Here is a 24,548-nt window from a genome sequence, read left to right on the forward strand (position 1 = left end):
TGCAAATCAAAATGACCCTGAGATTTCACCTTACACCCATCAGAATGGCTAAGATCGAAAACTCAAGAGAGAAAGGGGACCCCTCCTCCATTGCTGGTGGGAATGTCAACTGGTACAACCACTATGGTAATCAATCTGGCGCTTTCTCAGACAATTAGGAATAGTGCTACCTCAAGATCCAGCTATACCACTCCTAGGCATATAACCAAAAGATGTTCAAGTACACAACAAGGACATTTGCTCAACCATGTTCATAGTAGCTTTATTTGTAATAACCAGAACCTGGAAACAACCCAGATGTCCATCAGCAGAGGAATGGATTCAGGAATTGTGGTACTTTTACACAATGGAATACTACTCAGCAATTAAAAGCAAGGAAATCATGAATTTTACAGGCAAATGGTGGGATCTAGAAAAAATTATCCTGAGTGAGGTATCCCAAAATCAGAAAGACACACATGGTATGTCTTCACTTATTTAGACCTATAAGATAGGATAAACATGCTAAAATATGAACACCTAAAGAAGATAAACAAGAAAGAGGTCTAGGGGTAAGATGATCAATTCTCATCTGGAAAGACAAAGGGGATGGTCATTGGAAATAGGAGAAAACAGCTAACAGGACAGTAGCCTACCACAGAAGGCACTTGAAAGACTCTACCTAGCAGTGTATCAAAGCAGATGCTGAGACCCATAACCAAGCCTTCGGCAGAGTGTAGGGAATCATAGGAAGGAAGGAGGAATTAGCATATCCTAGAGGGGACAGGGAGCCCCACAAGGTCCAAATATATCTGAGCACAGGGGTCTTCTATGAGATATCCAACCAAGGACCATGCATGGATATAACCTATAACCCCTCCTCAGACATAGTCCAAGTGGGTTCCCCTATTTAGGTGGACAGGAATTGTCTCTGACATGAACTCATGATCTTCCCCTCCCCCCTGAGGGAGGAGCAGCCTTGCTAGGCCACAGATAAGGACATTGCAACCATCCTGAAGATACCTGATAAGCTAGGGCCAGACGGAAGGAGAGAAGGACACCCCCTCTCAGTGGACTCAGAAGGGGGCAGGGAGGAGATGAGGGAGGGAGGGGAGGATTGGGAGTGAAAGATGGATAGGGCTACAGCTGGGATACAAGTGAATGTATAAAATTATTTAAAAGTAAAAAATATTAAAAAAATAGTTGAGTAGTATTTGCATTTCCCTGATGGCTAAGGATGTTGAACATTTCTTAAAGTGTTTCTTTGTCATTCAATATTCCTCTATTGAGAATTCTCTGTTTTGCTCTGTACCACATTTCCAACTGAATTACTTGATTTGTTACTGTTTTATTTTTAAAAGTTGTCATATAAGTATATACTGTATGTTGAGGAATTTCCTCCCATCCCATTCCTCCACTATTTTCCCCTTCCTCTTCTCATTTGTTCCCTCAGTTTAATTTTTATTTTCATGTCATTTATACTACTATGATTTATGGAAGATCTAAGACTCAAAAATGAGAGAAAAAGTACAGTATTTGTCAGAAATTGGCTTTATTAGCCCAGTGTGATTGCCTCCAGTTGCTTCTGCTTTCTTGCAAATGACTTACCTTCATTCTTGTTTATGGCTGAACTTCCATTGCACATGTATGCGTCCTCCATTTTCCTTATCCATTCCTCTGCTGTCGGATGCCTAGCTTGATTGTATGGTTAGAGTCTACTTCATCTTAGAGAGAGCACTACAGCACGTCTCCTTACCCTGATCCACACCTCTTTCTTCATCTCTGAGAACCTTTGGGATGGTGGACGTCTGAGTAAGAAACTGAGTTTGGAAATGGACAGAAGGTAAGAATGTCTGCAGGAACCTAACATCAGTGACCGTGGCACACTCATTTGGAGAACTGGAAGGGTTCTGTTTCCTTCCTAATCCATCTGGAAGAGGAGAATTCTACCCTGCTAAGCCCACAGGCATTAGTTCTAGTCCTGTCTATGTACCTCATTCTTAAGAATCTACCTGGAGCAGACAGTGTCACACAGGATTTGAAGAAATTATGATAACAAAATGAGAGTTTAATTCTGTCATCCCGTCTGTCCTTCTATTCCCACATGTGGACATTTGAACAAGGGCCAAAGAAACCCTTAGAGACACTTTTGGGAAACTTGGTCTTTAAAGAACACAGACACATGCCTCCTGGCCTTTTATTGTCCAGAGTTTAATAGTGCATTTTGCCTTCTATTTTTTTTTTAGAATTCTTCCTTATTTCTAAGGAGGAATGATTCATATTTTTTTTAAAAAAAGGGAGAAATAAAACAATGCCATTACAGATAACATTGTAATCTCCATATGGTGGTAAGATTTTACAAACTTTCCAGAAAGCTGCTGGCAATATATTTCCTTAGATTAAGAACTATTCTTAATCTTAGTGCCTATCGATGCAGCAATTCCACTTCAGGAACTTCATAAGGAAATAATCACAATTAAAACAAATTAAGCATATGTAAGGGTGCTTAACCCAGCATTACTTGTTAAAATGGGACTCTGGCAATAATATTAATATCCAATAGGAGAATAAGAAGGTAATTATGGTATAGCCATGTGACAGTATTATTCAGCTATTTATAATGCTTTGAATCATTTTTATTACATAGGTGATGCGTGCTGAGCTCTACAACTTACAAGCTGTGTAAAAGGAGCACATGCTGATAAAGTAAGATGGCAATAGCCTTCAAGCCATAATGATGCAAGATGGGATTACACTTGGTGTTTATTTTATCCTTTTATATATTCCTTGTCATTAAGGCTTTTTTCAGTACACATATGTTGTTTTTTATAATTTACGAGAGTGCAAATTAAAATCATACCTATTTGAGGGTATCTTTGCATTCGTAGATTGGCGCAGCTGCCAGGCCTTGACAGGGAACTTTCTCTGTGCAGTGGATAGTGAATAATTCAGTAACTCACCACCAGGGTCTAAGTGAAGAGAATGAGACTCTGTGCAGAGTTCAGCCACTAGGAGAAAATCTACCACAACTCCTCCCCCAAGGCCCAGGAAGTATATTGCAGAAAAGATGGGTGAAAATATTGAAAAAGGTAGAGGTTAGGACAGTACTCATGAATTTACAGCAGCTGTGGCTGTACAAGACCAAGCCCATCGAGACTCCAACATGGGTGGGGAAGGAGCTCATGAACCCCCACACCTAATTGAGGCATTGTTGACAATTGGTGGTTTCTGGAGGAGAGGGAGTCAGTTTTCTTTACAGGTGTGGCTCATACTTGGTTGACAGTGCTTCAGTGCATGCCCATGTAAGTTTATATTGGGAGCACAAATTGTAATTAATGGGCTATAAAAGAAGAGGAGGCTGGAGAGACAGCTCGGTGATAAGAGCAACGCCTGCTCTTTGAAAAGGACTGGAGTTTGATTCCTGGCACCCACCTGGTGGCTCACAACTGTCTGAAACTCCAGTTCCAAGGGATCTGACACCTTCACACTAATACACATGAAATAAAAATTAAATAAATTATTTTAAAAAATAAAAAAAGAAGATCTAGGAGAATTTAGGGCTAGGAGGGGTTAATATGATCAAATACATTGTATGCATGTATGAAGTTCTCAAAAACTAATATCTTTAGAATGATACATATTTTAGAGTTGTCTAAACCTCTTCAATTTGAAAAGATGAAGTTTATTTCTTTTTGTTGAAGTGTTAGTCATAGAACACAGAGGGCAACTGCACTTTCACTAAGCTACCCCTGAATTCTAGTTTTTCATAAGGGTCATTATGTGGCACATTTCAACCAAGGAATCAGAGCTGGGCTCCCTCTCATGGCATGGGTCTCAAGCTAATTGGTAACTGGGTAGTGATCATTTAGTCACTCCCACACTTTGTTTCCTCTTTACCCGAGCACATCATGCTGGCAGGAAAATTGTAGGTCAAAGGTTTTGTGGCTGGGTTGGTGTCCTAAATCCTCCTTGGAAGTCTCGCTGAATGGCTCAGGCTCTATGGCCTCCATTACTAGCAATCTTATCTAGGGTCACCCAAATAGATTCCTAGGAGTTTCCATTGCACTAGGTTTCTACTTTGCCCCCAATTCCAGTTGTCTCTCCTAGTAACTCTCCCTCCATCCTCTCCCCACCTGATCCCCCTTTTTCCCTTCCACACCTGTTCCAGTCCACCCACCAAGTCTATCCAATTCCCTCTTCCCAGGAAGGTCCATGTACCAAATTTGTCTTTCTGGGTATGGGTTACCTCATTCAGGATGACTTTTTTATAGTTCCATCCATTTGCTTGAAGATTTCATAGTGTCATTGCTTTTAACAGCTGAGTAATACTCTATTTTCTGAAGGGAAGTGGAGGAGGAATGGATGGGAAAGGAAGAAGGTCGGGGGCAGAGGGAAGAAGGGTGTGGTGGTTTGAATAGGAATGATCCCCCTAGATTCATGTGTGTAAATGTTTGGTCTGGTACCAGGAGTCAGGTGTTGCTGTGATGGGTTTTACCATGCTTTTGCTTGGAGGAATATATATTTTGGGTTTTTGGATTTAGAAAGCAGTGGAATGCCTTAAGCAGGGCTTAAAAGTCCATTCTAGTACAAATTTGAAAGACAGTGATGCTAAGGATGACTTGAACTTCAGGAGCCTGGCTCAAGAGGTTTCAGAAGAGAAGAATCTTAGTATGTATCTCTGATCTTGTGATATTTTTGCAAAGAACGTGGCAGCTTCTTTGCATCTGCCTGCGGTTAAAGTGATGAGTTTTGGATTAATTCCATTGGTAGAGAAAATCGCAAAACAGCTTAGTTTTGGACTCTTTTGTGTAGTTATTAGTATTTAGTTTTATGAAGATTTATAATGAAAAGAAGCAAGCTGAGCAAGTAAAAATACAAAATGTTCAGATTGTGAAGAAATGAGGCACCAAAGAGTAGAATGGATCTAAATTCTGTTCTCAAGGAGATAAACATTAAGAAATGGAATAAAGGGAGTACTGCTACCAGGGGAAGACCTCACCCAGCTAGTCTTCTATTTTGTGAAAAGGAATTAAAGAAGAGTTTAGATCCAGGCACATTGGTGCATATCTTTAATCCTAGCGCTGAGGTGACAGAGGTAAGTGGAGCTCTTAGTTCAAGGCCAGCCTGGTTTATAGAGTGAGTTCCAGGATAGAAAGCTTAGGCAGTGAAGGAAACTATCAAAATCTCAAAGCTGGTGTAGATGTGATTGAACAAGGGAGCCATGTTCCAGCACCAGCAAGCAACAGAACTTTGGCAGCTCCTGCCACTTGGTTCTGGTGATAGAGTTGAGGATCTAAGAAAGGGGTTGTGGAATCTCCCTCTGTGACTAAGGAAAGCCACTGAGGCCAGATGTATGACAGGGGTACCCCTGCATGGAGGTCTAGAGAGGCCATTGTGTGAAGCTGTGAAGGTGAAGCCTGGATTGCCATGAAGACCCCAATATATTGGAGATGCCAGAGCAGTAGGATACCTGCTGAGGAGAGCTGCTAACAGAGAATAGGACCAGCCCAAGAGAAAGAAGTGTGTTGCTGTCAACAAAGCTGAAGGGAGTTGGAGATCTGAAGAGCATTTTGACATCAACATGGAGAAGCAGAGTTTGGAGTTTGCCCAGCTGTTTTTCATTCTTGCTTGGGATCAGTATTTCTTCATTATGCTTTCTTTTGGAACAGTGATGTATTTCCTGTGCCACTATATGTTGTAAGTATGTGATTTGCTTTTTGATTCGATTTTACCCGGAATTATGGTTAAGTGATTACATGAATCTCAGACGAGATGTTGAACTTTGGAGTTTTAAAGAGGGTTGAGGATTGTTATAGAATATGAGGACTTTTGAAGTTTGAGTAAGTGCATTTTTCATTATCTTATAGCTACAAGCTTACGGAGGCCAGGGAGTGGAATGTTCTGGTTAGAATAGAAATGGTCCCCATAGACTCATGTGGGTGAATGCTTGACCCATAGGAAGTGACACTATTAGGAGGTGTGGCTTTGTTGAAAGAAGTGTGTCACTGGGGGTAGGTGTTGAGATATTATAAGCTCAAGTCTGGCTGGTGTGTCACAGTCTCTCCTTGTTGCCTATGGATCAAGATGTAGCAATCTCAGCTCCTTCAACTGGCACCATGTCTGACTGCATGGTGCCATGTTTTCCACCATGATAATAATGAAATAAACCTCCCAAACTCTAAACCAGGCCCAATTAAATGTTTTCCTTTATAAGAGTTTCCACGGTCATGGTGCCTTTTCACAGCAATAAAACCCTGACTAAGACAGAAGGGAAACTGCAGTTGGAATGAGTATATGAGAGAATAAATTCATAAAATATAAAAATTAATTTTTAAATTTAAAATAACTCAAGAAACAATCTTATTTACAATGGTTACAAAAAACATTCCCTCAGTAATTCAGGAATAAATTTAACCAAAAAAGGTGAATAATCTTATTTTTTTGAATAGGGTCTCTCTATGTAGCTTTAGCTGGCCTGAAACTCATATGTGGACCAGAGTGGCTTGTAACTCACTGAGTTCCACCTGTCTTTGCCCCATGAATGCTGGGATTAAAGACATGTACCATCACATGTGGCCTGAGGTGAGCAATATTCTTATGAGCACTATGTAACAAACATTTTTAAAATTGAAGAGGATTCAGTATCCTGTACTCATGAATTTGAAGCATCAGTGTCATTTAAATGCCCAAGTAATTCATACTTTCAATATAATCCCTGTCAAAACACCCATGGCCTTCTTCAAAGAACTAGAAAAAAAAGCCAAAATTTATATGGAATCACAGACTCTCTGGATAGTCAAATCTATGTTTAGCAAAATGAAAAGCAAAAAGAAACAAACAAAAAAAGTGAGAACATATCACATGACCCAATGTAGAAATATACTACAAAGGTATAGTAATCAAACCAGCATGGTATTGACATCATGACAAGCACATATTACAATAGGTAAGAACAGAAACCTAGAGAGAACCACACATCTGTAATCAACAATTTTTCAGCAGGTCCTAAGAGTGTATCTTGGAAAAGGGAAATCTTTTCAATAAAGGATGTTAGCTCAATCTTCATTCAGAAAGGTAAATGAAATGGATATTGGAAGAGGGAGAAAACAGGGAACAGGACAGGAGCCTACAACAGAGGACTCTGAAAGACTCTACCTAGCAGGGTATCGAAGCAGATGCTGAGACTCATAACCAAACTTTCAGCAGAGTGCAGGTAATCTTATGAAAGAAGGGGGAGATAAGAAGACCTGGAGGGGACAGGAGCTCCACAAGAATAGCAACAGAACCAAAAAATGTGGGCACAGGATCTTTTCTGAATCTAATACTCCAAACAAGGACCATGCATGGAGATAACTTAGAACCCCTGCACAGATGTTGCCTGTGGCAGCTCAGTGTCCAAGAGAGTTCCCTAGTAATGGGAACAGGGACTTATCTGACATGAATTCAGGGGCTGGCTCTTTGATCACCTCCCCTTGAGTGGGGAGCAGCTTTACCAGGCCACAGAGGAAGACAATGCAGTCAGTCCTGATGAGACCTGATAGGCTAAGGTCGGGCGGAAGGGGAGGAGGACCTCTCCTATCTGTGAACTGAGGGAGGAATATTTATAGAGGAGCATGCAAACAACTTCATTCAGAAAACATTTAATAAAATGATAATGCTGTTTCCGACTTACTGTGGAAACACTTTAATCATCCCATGTAGTCCTTTAGATGTTCTGTGAGTTAGGCACTGCAATTCTAAGAAATGGAGAAGGCTCTAATGGACCTACGGTACATTGCTGCATCTCTGCTGCCCACCATGGACAGCTCCATTCTCTCGGCAATGGGTCTGAAATGTATAATTTTAAGAGTCTGAGCAGTAACAAGCATATGTGCCTTAGTTTCTCTCTGCTCTTGACTGTGGATGTGATACAACTTGCTGACTCAAGTTCCTGTCACTTTGACTTCCTCACACTGATAAACCGTACTCTAGAATTGTGAGCCAAATACACCCTTTCTCCTCGGAATTGCTTTTTGTCAGTGTGTTTTGTCACATCAACAGAAATGAAACTGGAACACTGATGGGTTGCTTGCACTGGGCACGCTGGGAGCACAGGTGAGGGGCCTTGAGGAAGCTGTTAGGAAGATGTGCCAAATACCTGAACTGAGTCCTGAAGGTGAACCAGGCTCTACAGGCAAATGTTGACATTGCATGTGGCACAACAGAGCATCCTGTGTTTGGGCAGTGGCCAGATCTTGGAGAAGACTACAGCACGGATACTGTGTGGGTGCAGGTAACGCTCAGGGAGGGATTGCAAAGCCTTTAGATCCTCACTTGTGGGTTTAGATCTTGTGCTTCAGTGGGGGCAGGGAGTGGAACTCATTAGTTTTATGGGTTTGATGGATCATGTTATTTGGAAGAAAGACACAGAACTGCCATTGTTTACAGGTAATACAATTACCAAACCATGGATAGCTACCTGGGAAAGCCTCAGAAATACAGAGGAAGGCAGTAAAAGAGCTACAAAAGAAAATAAATACACACAAAATCAATAGTCTCCTAATACATTAGCAATAAGCAGAACGTACAATGGAAAGCAACTCTTTTCCCTCAGCCACAATAATACTTTAAAAACCCTTAAGGAATAAACCTTAACTCAATGAAGAAAATGACAAATCTTTTACTGAAGAACACTGCAAAATTCTCTGGTTTAATGGAAACATATCATGTTCTAAAAGGGCCAGACACCCTGTTATAAATAGGTTTTCCCTTAATTAATTTACTGGTTTAATTCAATTACAATATAAATCTCAGTAGAGCATTTTGTGGGAAATTTGACAGAGTGATTTTTGAATGCCTTTGGACAAATAAATGAATGAAAAGAGCCAAGGGAAGAAAATGTGAAGAAGTTACCAATGTGAAGTTGTAATGTGTCTAATATCCATGAGTGCTAGAGGTGTAACAAATCTGAAATCATGGCATAGATCAAGCCAGTCAAATTTTGATCATAGATGGGGAGGGACTCCTGAAGTCCCCCGGACCCCTTCAAAGATCTATTGTCAATTGATGTCTATGCGGGAAGGAGTTTTCTTTAGGGATATGACCCCTGATAGATTGTTCACATTACAATGGATGGCCCTTGCACATATAGATAGCAGAGGTGCTAAAGTTGGAAGGGAAATGTGGTGGGGGACATTGAAGTAGCTGAAGAGGAGGGAATGGCAAGTGGACTTGATCAGAACACATGGTATGTGTGCAAGAAATTTTAAAACAATAAAGGAGAGATCAATAGAGCAGAACACAGAGAGACTCATAACATGTGAACACACTACACACAGAGAGTAAGGCAAGCGCATATGGAAGGGTAGGGCATGTTGCACTGCAGATCATTCTGGAGCCTGAGAATTATTCAGTCCAATACGTCAGCAGCTGGTTGGCTGTTTGGAGAGAAATAGAGGAACACTACCTTAAGGGACACGCCAAGCCAAATCCCCAGTGGCTCTACTCATCTTCCTCTCTTGATTCATAATTGGCTTCCCCATCCCTGTGGGCTTGAGGTGGCCCAGTCTTGCTCCACATAGCTTAGCACTCACTGCAGAGACTGAAAATTTCCCCTTCACCTTGACAAGAAGACCATGAGTGCTCAGGAGGAAGCCACTTTACTGAACTCATATGCTCATCCTCTGAAATATAGCAATGCATATATTTTGGTGTGTGGATTGGCGAATGGCCCTTCCTCAACTCTCTGAGAGCAGAGAGCAGGATGGCTTTATTTTAAAATCCTCAACCCAGTAACTACACTGCAGGTATCGACGTCAGCAAATACCAGGGAAATCTGGAAACAAACACATTCATATGCTGTTTTGTTTTCTCCAACTTTTTTTGACCTTACTGGGGATGGTCTCTTCCTATCTGTGGGTCATTTATTTCTCCTGCATAATTTAATTAGATCATGAATGGGAGAGGTGCTGAGTAGAGAAAACATTCCAGCATCTGAGAAACATTTGCTCATTTTTTTTATTCCAAACATGTGTTAAGCCCCTATTCTGTAATATAGTGTCCCAAAGATCAATAAAATAGTCTATATTTGGTTAGGTTTCCATATATCATTATTCCAGAGTTCTCTCTCCCTTTTTCTCTCTTATTTTTGTCTTCCAGACTTGATACAACCAGTACTAATCTTGAGTCATTTCTATGTTGGTTTCTTTCCACACTGAGAAACAGACACATGCACATGCAAACACACACACACACACACACACACACACACACACACACACAAACACACTGTAGAAATTCTTTATGCATTGATAATCTATACTCGAAATGGGCTGTTCTGGAAATCTCTATGATGGGTCTGAAAAAGTTTTCCTCCTTCAAACAGGGAAATGTCGTTAATCAAAGCTTATCACACATGCAGAAGACGTTAGTGCAGAGAAAGTAAGACCTGTGCCTGCTTTCTTTTATTTCATTAGCAGACACCTTTAATCATTTAATCATAGCTCGTTCACTCCCAGCCACTTCTTCGCTTCATATTTTTCTCATCAGATTGCTTTAAAATATCCATCATAAGGTCATTTTCTAAAGCTGGTAAATATTTAAATTCACCTTTCCTAGCTATAAGCCCTGTAAATATTTGACAATTTTAATTTTGGGAAATTTTAAACTTTAAACATTGAAAAGTTCTGTGTGTGCACACATGTGTGCCCAATGAATACAGGTGCTTGTGGAGGCCAGAGGAGAATTGCCTGATGTTGGTGGTAACCCGGCATCTAAGAGCAGCAAGTGTTCCAAATCACTGAGCAATCCTTTTAGCCAACCTTAACGTTGCATTTTAAAATTAGTTCTTCAAAAATATTTCCTCTAAATGAGTTATATGGAAAGCATTTTGATATGACTTCTAGTACATCAGCATATGTCATCAGCTTTCTATGCGCTATGTTTTTTCTCTAAGTTAATTTACTTTGTTGAGCTTACCTTTTTCTTTCCTTTCTTTCTATCTCTCTTTCCTCTTCTGTTGCTTTTCCTCCTATTGTGCCCCTCTTCCCCAAACCCCTTCCTAGTGACATACGTTTGGAAAGAGCAAGGAAGACATGCAAGTAGTGAGGGGCAGCAGCAGCCTCCTTGGGAACATAGTCTAGATGGGAGACAGGACTGGCAGGACACTGGCCACAAGCCATGGCTGAGACCATTGGCACAGCTTGAACAGGGAGTGTAGGCTGGACAGCAGGCAGGTGCTGGTTTCAGTTTTCTGACATTGTGGTTGTTTTGTGTGGTTACTTAGGAGAATGTATTCATGTGGGAAAAAGCTGAACCAAGGTATCCTGTCTTCATCACATTCACAAATGATTCAGGATTTTAACATTTTTACTTTTGTAATTTTTTCATTCTTAAAATTACTATAAAACTAAAGTTCAGTAAAGTTCATGTAACCTATTGTGTTACATGTACAGTGAAGGAGTGTAGAAAATAATTTACAGAAAAAATTACAATATGCAAAATGGCAATGGTGGAGAACTCCCCCTTTCAGTGGACTAGGGGAAGGAGATGAAGGGAAGAGAGAGGGAGGGTGGGACTCGCTGGAGTTGAAAGGGGTGCTTCAATTGGGATATATAATGAATAAATTGTGAAGAAAAAATTAAAATTAAAAAAATAAGCATATTAAAATAATAGAAAAATAAACTGCACTGCTGCTGATGGTTCTTCTGGGGCTCAGACCTACCGTCTGCCTTTTATTGACATAGAATCTGTGTGAGAACTTCCTTGGCTTCACCATGAGCCCAGGTAAAAAGCTGGTCCCACTGATGAAGTGCTTATATGCACAGACATGAGGACCTGATCCCAGCACCCACAAAAAAGCCAGGAGCAATGATATGTCCCTGTAATCTTGCCACTGGGGAGATGCAGACAGGGGGTCTTCTGCGCTTTCTAGTCACCCAGTCTACCTAAATTAGTGAACTCCGGGTTCAGTGAGAAGTGATTGAGGAAGCCACCTGATTTCCAAAGGCATGTACACAGACACATTCACAGTGTTCACTTACACACACACACACACACACAGAAACACACAAGCACACACTCTCACACACATACACACATACACTTTCCTCAGTATATCAATATTTCAGTATTATTTGAGAGTTAAATAAAACAAACATGTTTATTAATATTCTGTATTGACTGATCAATAGAAACTAAATAATATTAGTTTAAAGGCTTTTATCAACTTTTTGCCAAGTCTTTCTTTTACTTACATTAAATTTTGTAAGCCTAAATTTGTCAAGAATATTTTGTTCTTCCAACAACTGTTGTCCAACAGGATGTTGCCGTGTACAGTTTTAGCTACTGTCACTCTTACTTTCTGCTAATTATTCTACCAAATCTAATTTTTAACTCCAGTTAATTTTTTCTCTTTGCAGATTTCAATGTCATCCAAAAGCTGTGATTCCTCAGTTAGCTTTTCTGCTATATCAGACTTCACTGTGCGTGTAGATTAACAGCTGTCTGTTTCAGTTTGTGTTGTGTATCTCCATGAGTTAGACGAGCACTGTCTAGACAAAGACAAACAGGGTTTTACCATCTCCTGCATTGGGAAATTCATTTGCAGACTAGATTTGTAGATATGGGTGCACCCAAGTGTTGGAATGTGAAGGTGCAAGAGTTTTCCTGAGTCTAACTTCTGATCTGAGATATAGCATAGAGGACCAAAATACAAAGGGAATAATCAGCCTTGAAGGGTCCTGTTGTGTGACTTTCTTTGGGGAGACATGGACAAAGGTCTGTTTACTCCAGAGAAGTCACTGAAGAGGGACAGAAGAAAGAACCCCATTCAAGTCCTGAGTGAACCAGTGAGTCTGTGAGATGATGGGTGATGCAAGGCAGCTATTGCCAAGAGTACTACTTCTTCACAGGTGAGGACTCGCAGAAGATGCATCTGTGGAGTTTCCTGTGCCATCTGCATGTAGCTCAGCTGCTTGGAGAGCCTCCTCTCTCTAGCAATCTTCACTATTTATATTCTGAGAGATGGGCCTTCTGAATCTTGTAATCTTCAGGAGCTTCCTGAGACTTGAGAGTCTGGTTTACTTCTGAGTCTTGTTGGATTTTACTTCTTTAGTATTAATGGGACTCCTTCCAAGAGTGAATGGTTCAATTTAGTTAGAGGAAAGAGCTACACAATACTCCTTTATTGCAAGGAATTCAGACACCTACATATGGTTCCATAGATACAGAACAATGCTTCGGGTACATGAGATCCCACTTTTACAGACCATGTTCAAGCATTTCAGAATTGGGGAAGTGCTACTCTTTTCTTTTTTTAGTTTTAATTTAATTTTATTTTTTTACAATTCATTTTTTTTGTATCCTGATTATGCTTTCCTCCCCCATCTTCTCTGGTTCCCACCCTTTCTCCCTCTTCTCCTTATCTCCCTCCCCTAGTCCACTGAAAAGGGGGAGTCTTCCATCCCTACTTATCAAGTCTCATCAGGACTACCTGGATCCTTTTCCTCTGTGGCCTGGTAAGGCTGCATCATCAGGGGGAAGTGATCAAAGAGCAGGCAACCAAGTTCATTTTAGAGATTGCCCATGCTCCCCTTACTAGGAACTCACTTGGAGACTGAGCTGCTTACGGGATACATCTGAGCAGGGGGTCTATGTCTTATCCATGCATGGTTCTTGGTTGATGTACCAGTCTCTGCAGGTACCCCTGGGCCCATATTTTTTGGCTTTGTTGGTCTCCTTGTGGAGTTTAGGTCCCCTTCTGGTCCTTCTATCCCTCCTTTCTTCCATAGAACCCTTTGCTCTCTGCCCAAAGTTTTGCTTTGATTCTGTGACTCTGATTTGATCCCTTGCAGGGTGGAGTCTTTCAGAGGACATCTATGGTAGGTACCTGTCCTGTTCCCTTTCTTCCGCTGCTTCTGGTATCTATCATGTTTGCCCATATGAATGAGAATTAAGCATCCTCTCTAGGGTCCTCCTTGTTTATTTTCTTTAGGTCTGTAGATTTTAGTATGTTTATCTTATATCATATGGCTAATATTCTCTTCTAAGTGAATATATACTATGCATGTCTTTCTGTTTCTGAGATACCTCACTCAGGATGATCTTTTCTAGTTCTTTCCATTTACCTAAAAATTTCACGATTTCCTTGTTTTTAATAGCTGAGTAGTATTTCATTGTAAATGTACCACATTTTCTGTATCCATTATGCAGTTGAGGGACATCTACATTGTTTTCAGATTCTGGCTATTATGAATAAAGCTGCTATGAACATAGTTAAGCAAATGTCCTTGTTGAATGGATAAAGATGGTGGAACATCTTTCAGGTATATCCAGGAGTGGGTATAGCTGAGTCTTGAGGTAAGATTTCAGTTTTCTGAGGAAGTGCCTTTCATAGCTCACAGTAGAGATGTTGACCTCCAGGGTGGAGGTGATGCTCACTTTCAGAATTTGAAAGACCGAGAGATATTCAAATTTTATTTCTGTTGATGTGATATAATATCCTGACACAAAGCTATTTATAGGAGAAGGGATTTATATTTGTTTCTAGTTGCATTACTATAGTGAAGTCACAGCAGCAAAGTCTTGACACAGCTGGTCATGTCATACCCATAGTCAAGAGCAAGGAGGAATAAAGGCATACACTTAGCCCTCAGCCAGCTGTCTTTACTTTTTTGCAGTCCAGAGCCAAAACCTGGGAATGGAACCACCTACTTTCAGGCTGGATTTTCCCACATCATTTAAGGCAATCTTCCATAGGCATGCTCCCCAGGCCAACCTACTCTAGGCAAGCCCACATTGAAACTCTCCTCTCAGTGATTCTAGATTGTGTCAAGTGCACAGTTAAATCCGATATAACATCATGAGGAAGATGGTATATTAAGCACGTTCTCCTTGGAGTTACACAGTATGGCCAACATTGAGAAGTCCTGATGACTAAGAATAGCCTACTCTATCCAATAGTTCCTATCTATCCTTCTGTGATTAAAATGTGGTCAGCTGACATTTTCCGACACTGTTCTATCAGCCACATGAAACTGTCAAGCACTTGAAAAGTGGCTAGTGTGAGTAAGGAAATGACCAGTTCTTAGACATTCAACTTTTTTGGATCATAGATGTGATTCCCCTTCTTGATCTCATGTACTGAGCACTGATTGGTTGGTTGACTGATTAATCAAATAATTAGTTAATTCATTCATTATTCCTTCCTTCTTTCCTTCCTTCCTTCCTTCCTTCCTTTCTTCCTTCCTTCTTTCCTTCCTTAATTTATTGGTCAAAAGTGCATTGAAGTCCACCATGCCTCAGGTATAGCATCTGAGCATTGGAGGAAAACCAGAAAAACTGTCAAAGCCAGTTCCTCCATCATTAACCACCCCCCCTCCAAGTCTACTTGGCTCTTGACAAATGCCTGTAATGTCTTAATTAGGCACATCACCATCTTCTAATTTCTATGACTGGACAGCAAATTTCTGCAAACCTTAGTGGATTAAATTTGTTATTCTTATGGTTTCTGCAAATTGGGACTTTGAAGCAGTTTGAATGTGCAAGATGGGTTTTGCTTTGTCCCAGACTCTTATTCCAGTGGACGCCATCTTCTAACCCAAGTGCAGTTCCTTCCAGAAAAACAAGAAGGTTGAAGGTAGACCTACACCTCTCCTACTGCTCCCAAGATCCTGTCCCCCCACCCTCCCAGTCTCATCCCCAGCTCCATAGCCGTATCAGGAAAACTGCTGTGGTCTCCATTTCCTCTCTGACACAAGCCCTAATGGATAACAAAGACCTAATCCTCCAACCTTTCTTCCTTTGACTCATCCCAATATCCTAGCATCTAACACCAGCAGGCATCTCCTTTGAACACACTAGCTGAACAGGCCAGAAAAAAGGCAACACCCAGCTATCACACTCTCTGAAAATCCAGGGAGGAAATACAAACCCCAAAACAAAATACTCACCCAACAAAGACAAATCCAGAAACCAGCACTTAGACTTATAATCACTCCAAATCCAGATGCCAGCATAAAAACAGAATAACAGCCAAGGCAAGATGTCTCTACCAGAGCCCAACTCTCCTATTACAGCAGGTGTGAATATTCCAATTTCTCTTGAAGCACAAGAAAAAGACCTTAAAACAGCCTTTATGAATATGATAGGGGTCCTTAAAGAGAAAATAAATTCCTTGAAGAAATACAGAAAAAACACAAACAAACAGAAAGAAAATGAATAATATTTTCAAGACTTGAAATTGGAAATAGAATCAATAAAGAAAACCCAAACTTAGGAAATTCTGGGAATGAAAGTTTAGGAATTCGAACAAAAATCACAGAGGCAAGCTTCACCAATAGAATATAAGAGACGACAAAAGAATCTCAGACCTTGAAGATATGATAGAAGAAATAAATTCATTGATCAAAGAAAATGTTCATTGATCAAAGAAAAATCTCTTGACACAAAACATGGAGGAAATCTGGGATAGCATGAAAAGAGCAAACCTGAGAATAATAGGTATAAAAAATGGAGAAAAAAAAAAAACAGCTCAAAGGTGTAGAAAATGTTTTCAACAAAGCCATAGAAGAAAATTTTTCTAACATCAAGAAAGAGATGCTTATACAGGTATAAGCACACAGAACACAAAACTTATTGGACCAGAAAAGAAGTCCTCTCACCACATAATAATCAAAACACTAAACAAACAGAACAAAGAAAATATTAAAAGTTTCAAGGGAAAATGACTAGGTAACATATAAAGGCAGGAATATTAGATTTATACCTGACTTCTCGATGGGGAGTCTAGAAGCCTTGAAAGATGTCCTGCGGACTCTAAGAGACCATAGATGCCAGCCTGGACTACTATACTGAAAAAAAAAACTTTAAATAGCCATATGTGGAGAAAGTAACATATTTTATGATAAAATCAAATTTAAACATACACATACATACATACATACACACACACACACACACACACACACACACACACACACAAATCCAATGTTGTAGAAATGCTTGAAAGAAAACCCCAACCCAAGGAAGTTAACTATACCCATGAAAACATAATAAATAAATAATCTTACACCAGCAAAATCAAAACAAGAAACACTTACACACCACCACCACCACCATCACCAACAAGAATAACAACAACACTAACAGGAATTAACAATCATTGGTTATTGATATCTCTCAATATCAATGGTCTCAAGTTCCCAATAAAAAGGCACAGACTAACAGAATGAGTATGAAAACAGGATCTATCCTTTGGCTGCATTGAACAAACACTTCTCAACATCAATGCAGAAAAAAACATTAATGCAGAATAAAGAGTTGAAAAAAGGTCTTCCAAGCAAATGAACCTAAGAGGCAAGCTAGTGTGGTCATTCTAATATCTAACAAAACAGACTTCAACCTAGAACTAATCAAAAGAGCACTGCATACTTCCCAAAGGAAAACTCCAACAAGATGGCATCTCAATTCTTAACATATACGCCCCAAATACAAGACACCGAGAAAGACACTACAGCTTAAATTACATACTGACCTCCATACACTGATAGTGGGAGACTTCAACCCCCTTGTCACCAATGAACAGGTAATACAGACAAAAACAAAACAGAGAAATAGTAGACTTAACAGACATCAAAATCCAGATAGACCTAACAGATATTTACAGAACAATTCACCCAAACACAGAAGACTATTCCTTCTTTTACGCACTTCATGGAACTTTCTCCAAAATTGTCTACATACTAAGATAGAGAGCAAATTTCAAAAGATACAAGAAAATTGAAAGAACTCTCTGTATCCTATCAGACCACCATGGATTAAAGCTGGGTATCATCAATAATGGAAAACTTACAAACTCAAAGAAATTGAAAGATTCTCTACTGAATGAAAATGGGTCAAGACAGAAATAAAGAAAGAAATTAATTCTTAAATTCAATGAAAATGAATACATAGCATACTCAAACTTATGGGGCACAATTAAAAGCAGTGCTAAGAGGAAAGTTCATAACAATAAGTACTTGCATAAAAAATAATTGGAGCGATCTCATATTAGCAACTTAACAGCATACCTGAAAGCTCTAAAACAAAAAGAAGTAAGCACACCCAAGAGGAAGAGATGGAAAGAACGAATCAAACAGAGGGATGAAATAAATAACACGAAAACAATATAAAGAATCAGTGAAACAAAGAGTTCCTTCTCTGAGAAAATCAACAAGATTATCTAAACTAACTAAAAGGCAGAGAGTGAATATACAAATTAACAAAATCAGAAACAAAAAGGGGGATTAGAATGACAAATAACAAGATAATCAATAGAATCATGAGGACATAGTTTAAAAATCTGTCCTCCACCAAATTGGAAAATCTAAAAGAAATGGGTAATTTTTTAGGCACCACTTACTAAAGTTAAATCCAAATCAGATAAACAATTTAAATAGGCCTTTAACCCCTAGTGAACCAGAAGCACACATTAAAATTTTCCCAACCAAAAAATAGCTCAGAGCCAGATGTTTTTAGCACAGAATCCTGCCAGATATTCAAAGAACAGTTAATGCCAACATTCTTCAAATTATTCCATAAAATAGAAACAGAAGGAAACTAATTACTCAATTAGTTTTATGAGGTTATAGTTACCTTGATACACAAACCACATAAAACCTCAACAAAGAAAGGGAATTACAGACCAATTTCCTGTATGAACACAAATGCAAACATACTCAATTAAATAATTGCAAACCAAATCCAAGAGCACATCCAAAAGACCATTCACCATTATCCAGTAGGCTTCATCCTAGAGATGCAGGGATGGTTTAATATACAAAAATCAGTCAATGCAATTTACCACATAAACAAACTGAAAGAAAAAAAATACATAATCATCTGACTAGATACAGGAAAAGCCTTTGACAAAATTCAATACCCCTTTATGATAAAAGTACTAGATATATTAGGAATACAAAAGACTAATTTCAACATAATAAAGGCAATATACAGGAAGGAAATAGCCAATATCAAATTAAATAGAGAGAAACTCAAAGCACTCTGACTAAAACCAGGAACAAGACAAGGATGCCGACTCTCTCATCTTTCCAGTATAGTACCTGAAGTCTTAGCTAGAGTAATAAGACAACTGAAGGAGATCAAAGGGATATAATTTGGAAATGCAGAAGTCAAAGTATTGTATTTTGCAGATGATATACTAATGTACATAAGTGACACTAAAAATTCCAGCAGGAAGCTTCTGCAGGTGCTAAACACCTTTAGTGAAGTGGCTAGATCCAAGATTAAGTAAAAAGAGATCAGTTGCCCTTTTACATACAAATGACAAGTGGACTGAGAAAGAAATCAGGGAAACCCCTTTCACAATAGCCTCAAATAATATATCTTGGGGTAACTCTAACCAAGCTGGTGAAAGACTTGAGTGATAACAACTTCAAGTCTTTGGCAAAAGAAATTAGAAAATATATCAGAAAACGAAAGACCTCCTATGCTCATGGATCAGAAGGATTAACATAGTAAATATGGCCATCTTACTAAAAGCAATCTACAGATTCAATATAATCCCAATCAAAATTCCAACACAATGCTTTACAGACCTTAAAAGGACAATTCTCAACTTCATACAGAAAAACAAAAAGTCCAGGATAGCTAAAAATGTTCTGAACAACAGAACAATTGTTGGAGGTTCTACCATTCTTAATTTCAAGTTTTGCTCCAGAGCTATAGTAATAAAAACCACTTGGTATTGGCATAAAAAACAGACACATTTATTTATTTATTTATTTCAATTTTGAATGTGTTATTTATTTACTTATTTTTTATTAATTACAGTTTATTCATTTTGTATCTCCCCATAAGTCCCTCCCTCCTCCCCTCCCAATCCCATCTTTCCAGCCCCTTCTTCATGCATGCCCCTTCCCAAGTCCACTGATAAGGGAGGTCCTCCTCTCCTTCCTTCTGATCTTAGTCTATCAGATCACATAAGGAATGGCTGCATTGTCATCTTCTTTGGCCTGGTATGGTTGCTCTCCCCTCAGGGGTTGGTGATCAAAGAACAGGCCTATCAGATTATGTCAGAGGCAGTCCCTCTTCCCATTATTATGTAACCCACTTGGAAACTACACTGCCATGGACTACATCTGTGCAGGGGTTCTAGGTTATCTCCATGCATGGTACTTGGTTGGAGTATGAGTCTCTAGGAAGATCTCTGTGTTCACATTGTTGCTCTCCTTGTGGAGTTCCTGTCCTCTCCAGATCTTACTATTTCCCACTTCTTACATAAGATTCCCTGCACTTTGCCCAACAGTTAGCCATAAGTCTCAGTGTCTGCTTTGATAGTCTGCAGGGAAGAGCCTTTCAGAGGCCCTCTGTGGCAGGTTCCTAACTTGTTTCTTATTTTCTTCTTCTTCTGATGTCCATCCTCTTTGCCTTTCAGAATGGGGATTGAGCGTTTTAGTCAGGGTCCTCTCTCCTGATTAGTTTCTTTAGATGTACAGGTTTTAGTTGGTTTATCCTATGTTTTATGTCTATATGAGTGAGTATATACCGTGTGTGTCCCTCTGCTTCTGGGAGAGATCACTCAGGATGATCCTTTCCAGGTCCCACCATTTACCTGCAAATTTCATGATTTCCTTATTTTTCATTGCAGAGTAGTACTCCATTGTGTAGATGTACCACAACTTCTGCATCCATTCCTCCATTGATGGACATCTGGGCTGTTTCCAGCTTCTGGCTATTACAAATAAAGCTGCCACAAACATGGTTGAGCAAATGTCTTTATTGTGTACTTGAGCCCCTTTTGGATATATGCCTGGGAGTGGTATGGCTGGATCTTGAGGAAGTGTTACTCCTAGTTGTCTGAGAAAGCACCAAATCGATTTCCAAAGTGGTTGTACAAATTTACATTCCTACCAGCAGTGGAGGAGGGTTCCCCTTTCTCCACAACCTCTACAGCATGTGTTGTCACTTGAGTTTTTCATCTTGGCCATTCTGATGGATGTAAGGTGAAATCTCAGAGTCATTTTGAATTGCATTTCCCTAATGGTTAATTACGTTAAGCATTTCTTTAAGTGTTTCTATGCCATTTGATATTCCTCTACCGAGAGTTCTCTGTTTAGCTCTGTTCCCCATTTTTTAATTGGATTACTTGGTTTGCTGTTTTTCAGCTTCTTTAGTTCTTTATATATACTGGATATTAGCCCTCTGTCAGATAAAGGGTTGGTGAAGATTCTTTCCCAGTCTGTAGGCAGTCATTTTGTTTTGATGATGGTATCCTTTGCTTTACAGAAGCTTTTCAGTTTCATGAGGTCCCATTTATTGATTGTTGCTTTTAGAGCCTGCGCTGTTGGTGTTCTGTTCAGGAAGTTGTCTCGTGTGCCAATGAGTTCAAGGGTATTCCCCACTTTTTTTTCTAACCGATTTAATGTGTCCAGTTTTATGTTGAGGTCTTTGATCCACTTGGACTTCAGTTTTGTGCAGGGTGATAAGTATGGATCTATTTCCATTTTTTTACATGTAGACATTCAGTTAGACCAGCACCATTTGTTAAAGATGCTATCTTTTTTCCATTGTATGGTTTTGGCATCTTTGTCAAAGATCAGGTGTCCATAAGTGTGTGGGTTTATTTCTGGATCTTCTGTTTGGTTTCATTGCTCCACCAGTCTGTTTTTATGTCAGTACCATGCAGTTTTTATTACTGTTGCTCTATAGTACAGCTTAAGATCAGGGATGGAAATACCTCCCGAAGATCTTTTATTGTAGAGGATTGTTTTAGCAATTCTGGGTTTCTTGTTATTCCATATGAAGTTGAGAATTTTTCTTTCCAGGTTTTAAAGAATTGTGTTGATAATTTGTTGGTAATTGCATTGACTCTGTAGTTTGCTTTTGGTAAGATGGCCACTTTTACTATGATGATCCTGCCAGCCATGAGCATGGGAGATCTTTCCATCTTCTGATATCTTCTTCTATTTCTTTCTTCAGAGACTTGAAATTTTTTTCATACAAGTCTTTGACTTGCTTGGTTAGGGTTACTCCAAGGTACTTGCTATCATTTGTGGCTATTGTGAAGGGTGTTGTTTCCCTAATTTCTTTCTTTGTTCTTTTGTCTTCTGTATACAGGAGGGCTACTGATTTTTTTGAGTTAATTTTGTATCCGGCCACTTTGCTGAAGGTGTTTATCAGCTGTAGGAGTTCCCTGGTAGACTTTTTGGGGTCACTCACATATACTATCATATCATCTGCAAATAGTGATAATTTGACTTCTTCTTTTCCAATTTGTATCCCCTTGATCTCCTTCAACTGTCTTATTGCTCTAGCAAGGACTTCCAGCACTATGTTGAAGAGATATGGAGAGAGTGGGCAGCCTTGTCTTATTCCTGATTTCAGTGGGCTTGCTTTAGGTTTCTCTCTGTCCAGTTTGATGTTGGCTATAGGTTTGCTATATATTGCCTTTACTATGTTTAGATATGTGCCTTGTATCCCTGATCTCTCCAATACTTTAAACATGAATGGATGTTGGATTTTGTCAAATGCTTTTTCAGCATCTAGAGAGATTATCATGTGTTTTTTTTCTTTCAGTTTGTTAATATGGTGGATCAAATTGATGAATTTCCATATATTGAACTATCCCTGCATGACTGGGATGAAGCCTACTTGGTCATAGTGGATGATATCTTTGATGTGTTCTTGTATTCGGTTTGCAAGTATTTTGTTGAGTATTTTTGCATCTATGTTCATAAGGGAGATTGGCCTGAAATTCTCTTTCTTTGTTGGGTCTTTGTGAGGTTTAGGTACCAAGGTGATTGTGGCTTCATAGAATGAGTTTGGTAGTGTTCCTTCTGTTTTGATTTTGTGGAATAGTTTGAAGAGAAGTGGAGTTAGCTCTTCTTTGAAGGTCTGGTAGAATTCTGCACTGAAACGATCAGGTCCTGGGCTTTTTTTGGATGGGAGACTTTCGATGACCACTTCTATTTCCTTGGGGGATATAGGGCTATTTAATTGATTTACTTGGTCCTGATTCAGCTTTGGCAAGTCGAACCGATCAAGAAAATTGTCCATTTCACTTAGACTTTCAAATTTTGTGGCATATAGCCTTTTGAAGTAAGTCCTAATGATTGTTTGGATTTCCTCAGAGTCTGTAGTTATGTCCCCCTTTTCATTTCTGGTTTTGTTGATTTGGATGGTCTTGCTCTGCCTTTTAGTTAGCTTGGCTAAGAGTTTGTCTATCTTGTTGATTTTCTCAAAGAACCAGCCCTTGGTTTCATTGATTCTTTGAATTGTTTTATTTGTTTCTAATTGATTGATTTCAGCCCTGAGTTTGATTATTTCCAGCTGTCTACTCCTTTTTGGTGTGTCTGCTTCTTCTTTTTCTAGGTTTTTAAGTGAGCCATTAAGTTGCTTGAATGTGCTGTCTCGAATTTCTTCTTGAAGGCACTTAGTGCTATGAACTTTCCTCTTAGCACTGCCTTCATTGTGTCCCACAAGTTTGGGTATGTTGTGTCTTTATTTTCATTGAGTTCTAGGAAGACTTTAATTTCTTTCTTTATTTCTTCCCTGACCCAGCTGCCATTTAGTAGCAAGTTGTTCAGTTTCCGTGTGTGCGTAGGCTCTTTGCTATTTCTGTTGTTGTTGAGGTCCAGCTTTATTCCATGGTGATCAGACAGGATACAAGGGATTATTTCAATCTTCTTGTATCTGTTGAGGCTTGCTTTGTAACCAACTATGTGGTCTATTTTGGAGAAAGTTTCATGAGGTGCTGAGAAGAAGGTAAATTCTTTTGTGTTTGGGTGTAAGGTTCTATAAATGTCTGTTAGGTCCATTTGATTCATGACCTCTGTCAGAGACATTGTTTCTTTGTTTAATTTCTGTCTTGTTGACCTGTCCTTTGTTGAGAGTGGGGTGTTGAAGTCTCCCACTATTAATGTGTGGGGATCTATATGTGGTTTAAGTTTTATCAATGTTTCTTTTACAAATGTGGGTTCCCTTTATTTGGGGCACAGATGTTCAGGATTGTGATGTCTTCCTGGTGGAAATTTTCCTTGATGAGTATGAAGTGCCCTTCCCCGTCTCTTTTTATATTAATTTTGGTTGAAAGTATATTTTATCAGATATCAGATATCAGATATCCTGCTTGTTTCTTGGGTCCATTTGCTTGGAAAGCTGTCTTCCAACCCTTTACCCTCAGGTAATGTCTATCTTTGTGCCTTAGGCGTGTTTCTTGTATGCAACAGATTGCTGGGTTTTGTTTACACATCCATCCTGTTAGTCTGTGTCTTTTTATTGGAGAATTAAGTCCATTGATGTTGAGAGAGATTAATGACCAGTGGCTGTTAGATCCCTTGATTTTGATGTTGGGTGTGGTCATAAGGTTGTGTGCTTGGTTGCTTTTTGTTTTACTGTAGTGAGGTTAATTATTTCCTGTGTTTTCTTGAAAGAAGCTAATTTTTTGGGGGCTGTATTTTCCCTTCTAGTGTCTTCTGTAACACTGGGTTTGTGTGTAGGTATTGTTGAAATTTGTTTTTGTTATTGAATATCTTGTTTTCTCAGTCTATGAGGACTGAGAGTTTTGTGGGGTATAGTAGCCTGGGCTGACA

Source organism: Meriones unguiculatus, chromosome 11 (assembly GCF_030254825.1).
Source record: "Meriones unguiculatus strain TT.TT164.6M chromosome 11, Bangor_MerUng_6.1, whole genome shotgun sequence".
Taxonomy (NCBI): Eukaryota; Metazoa; Chordata; class Mammalia; order Rodentia; family Muridae; genus Meriones; species Meriones unguiculatus.